We start from the raw sequence: 6,900 nt of genomic DNA, 5'->3' as shown, positions 1-6,900 counted from the left end.
TCAATTCTCTGTGTTATTGACTTGAAAAGAAACAATTTTAAAAATTTTTTTGAATTTTTAATGATGAGAAACAATAAAAGATGCAACTAAGATCAAATAAACAATGCATGCAAGACACTAAACTTAGAAGTTTGTATACTAAGGACCATAACAAATTGAAAATGCATATGAGAAACAACAAAAGACACAAAATAAGAGAAATTAAAGATCAGAGCTATGGAATCATCAAGAACAGCTTGAAGATCAATGAAGAACATATTACATATATTCGAAAAAAAATGCAAGAAGAATAAAGACATGCAATTGACACCAAACTTAAAAATTGACACTAGACTCAAACAAGAAACATAAAATATTTTTTATTTTTTATGATTTTATAAAAAAAATTTTTGTGATTTTTCGAAAATTATATGGAAAAAGAGAAAAAGGACTTCAAAATTTTTAATGAGAATTCCAGGAATCATTGCAATGTTAGTCTAAAACTCTGGTCCAGGAATTAGACATGGCTTACTAGCCAGCCAAGCTTTCAGTGAAAGCTTCGGTCCAAAACACTAGACATGGCCAATGGCCAGCCAAGCTTTAGCAGATCATTACTTTCAACAGTAAGATTGATAGAAATCATCAAGCTCTTGTGATGATAAGTTGAAACCTCGGTCCAAAAGATTAGACATGGCTTCACAGCCAGCCAGACTTTAACAAATCATCATGAAACTCTAGAATTCATTCCTAAAAACTCTGAAGAATAGAATAGAAAATTTTTTGTATTTTTGAAAATTCTTTTTCAAAAATAAAAAGTAAAAAGCTTAAACATAAAATAAAATTACCTAATCTAAGCAACAAGATGAACCGTCAGTTGTCCAAACTCGAACAATCCCCGACAACGGCGCCAAAAACTTTGTGCACGAAATTTTGATCATCAATGGCGCCAAAAACTTGGTACGCACAATTGTAATCTCAACTCTTTGTCACAACTCCGCACAACTAACCAGCAAGTGCACTGGGTCGTCCAAGTAATAAACCTTACGTGAGTAAGGGTCGATCCCACAGAGACTGTCAGCTTGAAGCAAGCTATGGTCATCTTGTAAATCTCAGTCAGGCAGATTCAAATGGTTATGGAGGATTGATAGTTAAAAGATGAATAAAACATAAAATAAAGATAGAGATACTTATGTAATTCATTGGTGAGAATTTCAGATAAGCGTATGAAGATGCTTTGTTCCTTCTGAACCTCTGCTTTCCTATTGCATTCTTCCAATCATTCATACTCCTTTCCATGGCAAGCTTTATGTTGGGCATCACCGTTGTCAATGGCTACTTCCCGTTCTCTCAGTGAAAATGTTCCAAATGCGCTGTCACCGCACGGCTAATCATCTGTCAGTTCTCGATCATTTTGGAATAGGATCCATTGATCCTTTTGCGTCTGTCACACGCCCAACACTCGCGAGTTTGAAGCTCGTCACAGTCATCCCTTCCCAGATCCTACTCGGAATACCACAGACAAGGTTTAGACTTTTCAGACCTCAGGAATGGCTACCAATAATTCTAGCCTATACCACGAAGGTTTTAATCTTAGATTAGAAACCCAAGAGATACACATTCAAACTTGATTGCATGTAGAACGGAAGTGGTTGTCAGGCACGCGTTCATAGGTGAGAATGATGATGAGTGTCACGGATCATCACATTCATCAAGTTGAAGAACGAGTGTATATCTTAGAGAAGAAGTAGGCGTGAATTGAATAGAAAAACAGTAGTACTTTGCATTAATTCATGAAGAACAGCAGAGCTCTACACCTTAATCTATGGTGTGTATAAACTCCACCGTTGAAAATACATAAGAACAAGGTCTAGGCATGGCCGAATGGTCAGCCCTCATAAAGGTCTAAGATAGCATAAGACTAATCAAAGATCAAAAGTCTATAAATACAATAGCAAAAAGGTCCTATTTATAGAAAACTAGTAACCTAGGGTTTAGAAAATGAGTAAATGATGCAGAAATCCACTTCCGGGCCCACTTGGTGTGTGCTTGGGCTGAGTATTGAAGCTTTCACGTGTAGAGGCTTTTCTTGGAGTTAAACGCCAGCTTTTGTGCCAGTTTGGGCGTTTAACTCTAGCTTTTATGCCAGTTCTGGATTTTTGACGCCAGAATTTCTATGCTGACTTTGAACGCCGGTTTGGGCCATCAAATCTTGGGCAAAGTATGGACTATTATATATTGCTGCAAAGCCCAGAATGTCTACTTTCCAACGCAATTGAGAACGTGCCAATTAGGCTTCTGTAGCTTCAGGAAATCCACTTCGAGTGCAGGGAGGTCAGAATCTAATAGCATCTGCAGTCCTTTTTCAGCCTCTGAATCAGTTTTTTGCTCAGGTCCCTCAATTTCAGCTAGAAAATACCTGAAATCACAGAAAAATATACAAACTCATAGTAAAGTCCAGAAATGTGATTTTTATTTAAAAACTAATAAAAATATAATAAAAACTAACTAAAATATACTAAAAACAATGCTAAAAAGCGTATAAATTATCCGCTCATCAGAGATCAAGCTTTGCAACTTGGAGAAAAGATCCAGATGGAAGAAAATAATGGCTCAAATCTGGTGTCCTACAACCTGACAGAAGGACAGTCAAGTAACAGACCTCCTCTTTTCAATGGGAAGAAGTATACCTATTGGAAGGAGAGAATGAAGATCTTCGTGCAAGCAGTGTACTATAGACTTTGGAAGATTATTCTGGAAGGTCCTTGGTGCATGAAATTGTGATCTCAGGCAACGGCGCCAAAAACTCTGTACGCACATCTTAATAAATCGTTTTTCATTCACAACTTCGATACAACTAACCAGCAAGTGCACTGGGTCGTCCAAGTAATAAACCTTACGTGAGTAAGGGTCGATCCCACGGATAAAGGTATAGAGATGCTTTCGTCCCTCTAAACTTCTGCTTTCCTGCTGTCTTTATCCAATCAATCCTACTCCTTTCCATGGCTGGCTTTATGTAAGGACATCACCATTGTCAATGGCTACTTTTCATCCTCTCTGGAAAATGGTCCGATACGCTGTCACTGCATGGCTAATCATCTGGAGGCATCACCGTGGTCAATGGCTGCATCCTATCCTCTTGTGAAAATGGTCCAAATGCTCTGTCACAGCACGGCTAATCATCTGAGGTTCTCGATCATACTGGAATAGGATTCACCCTCCTTTTGCGTCTGTCACTACGCCCAGAACTTGCGAGTTTGAAGTTCGTCACAGTCATTCAATCCCAGAATCCTACTCAGAATACCACAGACAAGGTTTAGACTTTTCGGATTCTCATGAATGCCGCCATCAATCTAGCTTATACCACGAAGATTCTAATTAAGAGATCCAAGAGATAATCATTCAATCGAAGGTAGAACGGAAGTAGTTGTCAGGCACGCGTTCATAGGGAATGATGATGATTGTCACATTCATCACATTCATATTGAAGTGCGAATGAATATCTTAGAAGCGGAATAAGTTGAATTGAATAGAAAACAGTAGTACTTTGCATTAATTCATGAGAAACAGCAGAGCTCCACACCTTAATCTATGGAGTGTAGAAACTCTACCGTTGAAAATACATAAGTGATGAAGGTCCAGGCATGGCCGAATGGCCAGCCCCCAAGTCTAAGGAAAGACGTTCCAAAGATGCCTAATACAATAGTAAAAGGTCCTATTTATACTAAACTAGTTACTAGGGTTTACAAGAGTAAGTATTTGATGCATAAATCTACTTCCGGGGCCCAATTGGTGTGTGCTTGGGCTGAGCTTTAGCTTTCCACGTCCAGAGGCTCTTTCTGGAGTTGAACGCCAGGTTGTAACATATTTCTGGCGTTCAACTCTGGTTCGTGACGTGTTTCTGGCGTTTAACTCCAGACTGCAGCGTAGAACTGGCGTTCAACGCCCTTTTACGTCGTCTAAACTCGGCCAAAGTATGGACTATTATATATTTCTGAAAATCCCTGGATGTCTACTTTCCAACGTAATTAGAAGCGTGCCATTTTGAGTTCTGTAGCTCCAGAAAATTCATTTTGAGTGCAGGGAGGTCAGAATCCAACAGCATCAGCAGTCCTTCTTCAACCTCTGAATCTGATTTTTGCTCAAGTCCCTCAATTTCAGCCAGAAAATACCTGAAATCACAGAAAAACACACAAACTCATAGTAAAGTCCAGAAATGTGAATTTAACATAAAAACTAATGAAAACATCCCTAAAAGTAACTAGATCATACTAAAAATATACTAAAAACAATGCCAAAAAGCGTATAAATTATCCGCTCATCACAACACCAAACTTAAATTGTTACTTGTTCCCAAGCAACTGAAAATCAAATAGGATAAAAAGAAGAGAATATACTATAAATTCCAAACTATCAATGAAACATAGCTCCAATCAAATGAGCGGGACTTGTAGCTTTTTGCCTCTTAAATAATTTTGGCATCTCACTTTATCCATTGAGGTTCAGAATGATTGGCATCTATAGGAACTCAGAGTTCAGATAGTGTTATTGATTCTCCTAGTTCAGTATGTTGATTCTTGAACACAGCTACTTTATGAGTCTTGGCCGTGGCCCTAAGCACTTTGTTTTCCAGTATTACCACCGGATACATAAATGCCACAGACACATAATTGGGTGAACCTTTTCAGATTGTGACTCAGCTTTGCTAAAGTCCCTAATTAGAGGTGTCCAGGGTTCTTAAGCACACTCTTTTTTTGCTTTAGACCTTGACTTTAACCTCTCAGTCTCAAGTTTTCACTTGACACCTTCACGCCACAAGCACATGGTTAGGGACAGCTTGGTTTAGCCGCTTAGGCAAGGATTTTATTCCTTTAGGCCCTCCTATCCACTGATGCTCAAAGCCTTGGGATCCTTTTTATTACCCTTGCCTTTTGGTTTTAAGGGTTATTGGCTTTTTGCTCTTGCCTCTTGGTTTTAAGAGCTTTTGGCTTTTTCTGCTTGCTTTTGCTCTCTTTTTTTTCGCTTTTTTTTTCTGCAAGCTTTGTTCTTTGCTGTTTTTTCTTGCTTCAAGAATCAATTTTATGATTTTTCAGATTATCAAATAACATGTCTCCTAGTCATCATTCTTTCAAGAGCCAACATATTTAACATTCTTAAACAACAACTTCAAAAGACATATGCACTGTTCAAGCATTCATTCAGAAAACAAAAAGTATTGTCACCACATCAATATAATTAAACTAAGTTCAAGGATGAATTCGAAACTCATGTACTTCTTGTTCTTTTGTTTTTAAAATATTTTTCATTTAAGAGAGGTGATGGATTCATATTCACTACTTTAAGGCATAGACACTTAGACACTAATGATCATGTAATAAAGACACAAACATAGATAAACATTTAACATAAGAAAATGAAAAACAGAAAATTTAAGAACAAGGAATGAGTCCACCTTAGTGATGGTGGCGTTTTCTCCTTGAGGAACCAATGATGTCCTTGAGCTCTTCTATGTTTCTTCCTTGTCTTTGTTGCTCCTCCCTCATTGCACTTTGATGCTCCTATCCTTAGTTGCTCCCAATAATTATGTGGGGGAAAATGTATCCCCTGAGGTATCTCAAGGATCTCTTGATTTGCAGTCAAATGTTCTACCACTGAGCTATAGATCATTTACATGAATCTTTCCATCTCCCATGACTTGGAGGTGGAAGCTTTTGTCTTCCCTTTTCTCTTCTCTCTTCTTTTTTTTTTTTGAGGTTTCTTTGGCCTTGAGTGCCATCAATGGTTATGGAAAAGCAAAATAAGCAATGCTTTTACCACACCAAACTTAGAATGTTGCTCGCCCTCGAGCAAAAGAAGAAAGAATAGTAGAAGAAGAAGATGTGAAAAAAAAACTAGGATTATTAGGAGGGAAGTTGGGGATTCTGTGGGGTCCACAGATCCTGAGATGATCCTGTGAGGTCCACAGATCTTGAGGTATCAAGGATTTACATCCCTGCACCAATTAGGCATGTAAAATGCCTTTGCATGCAATTCTGGCGTTTAAACGCCGAACTGATGCTTGTTCTGGGCGTTCAACGCCCAGATGCAGCATATTTCTGGCGTTGAACGCCAGATTCATGCTTGTTTCTGGCGTTCAACGCCAGCTCCATGCTCTGTTCTGGCATTGAACGCCACACAGATGCTCCTTACTGGCGTTTGAACGCCAGTGAACTCCTCCTCCAGGGTGTGCTGCTGTTTTTGATTTTTCTTCAATTTTTTCAGTTGTTTTTGTGACTCCACATGATCATGAACCTATGAAGACATATAACTAATAAAAAATATAATTAGATAAATAAAAATTGGGTTGCCTCCCAACAAGCGCTTCTTTAATGTCAATAGCTTGATAGTGGGCTCTCATGGAGCCTCACAGATGTTCAGAGCATTGTTGAGACTCCCCAACACCAAACTTAGAGTTTGGATATGGGAGTTCAACACCAAACTTAGAGTTTGGTTGTGGCATCCCAACACCAAACTTAGAGTTTGACTGTGGGGGCTCTGGTTGACTCTGTTTTGAGAGAAGCTTACTGTGCCTCTTTTCCATGTTTACAGAAGGATGTCCTTGAGTTTTAAACTCAAGGGAGTCCTCATTCAATTGAAGGACTAGTTCACCTCTATTAACATCAATCACAGCTCTTGCTGTGGCTAGGAAGGGTCTTCCAAGGATGATGGATTCATCCTCATCCTTCCCAGTATCTAGGATTATGAAATCAGCAAGGATGTAAAGGCCTTCAACCTTTACTAACACGTCCTCTACTTGTCCATAAGCCTCTTTTCTTGAGTTGTCTGCCATCTCTAATGAGATTTTAGCAGCTTGTACCTCAAAGATTCTCAGTTTCTCCATTACAGAGAGTGGCATGAGGTTTATCCCTGACCCAAGGTCACATA

This window comes from Arachis hypogaea, chromosome 14, assembly GCF_003086295.3.
Source record: "Arachis hypogaea cultivar Tifrunner chromosome 14, arahy.Tifrunner.gnm2.J5K5, whole genome shotgun sequence".
Taxonomy (NCBI): Eukaryota; Viridiplantae; Streptophyta; class Magnoliopsida; order Fabales; family Fabaceae; genus Arachis; species Arachis hypogaea.
Note: the sequence above shows the minus strand (reverse complement) of the source record.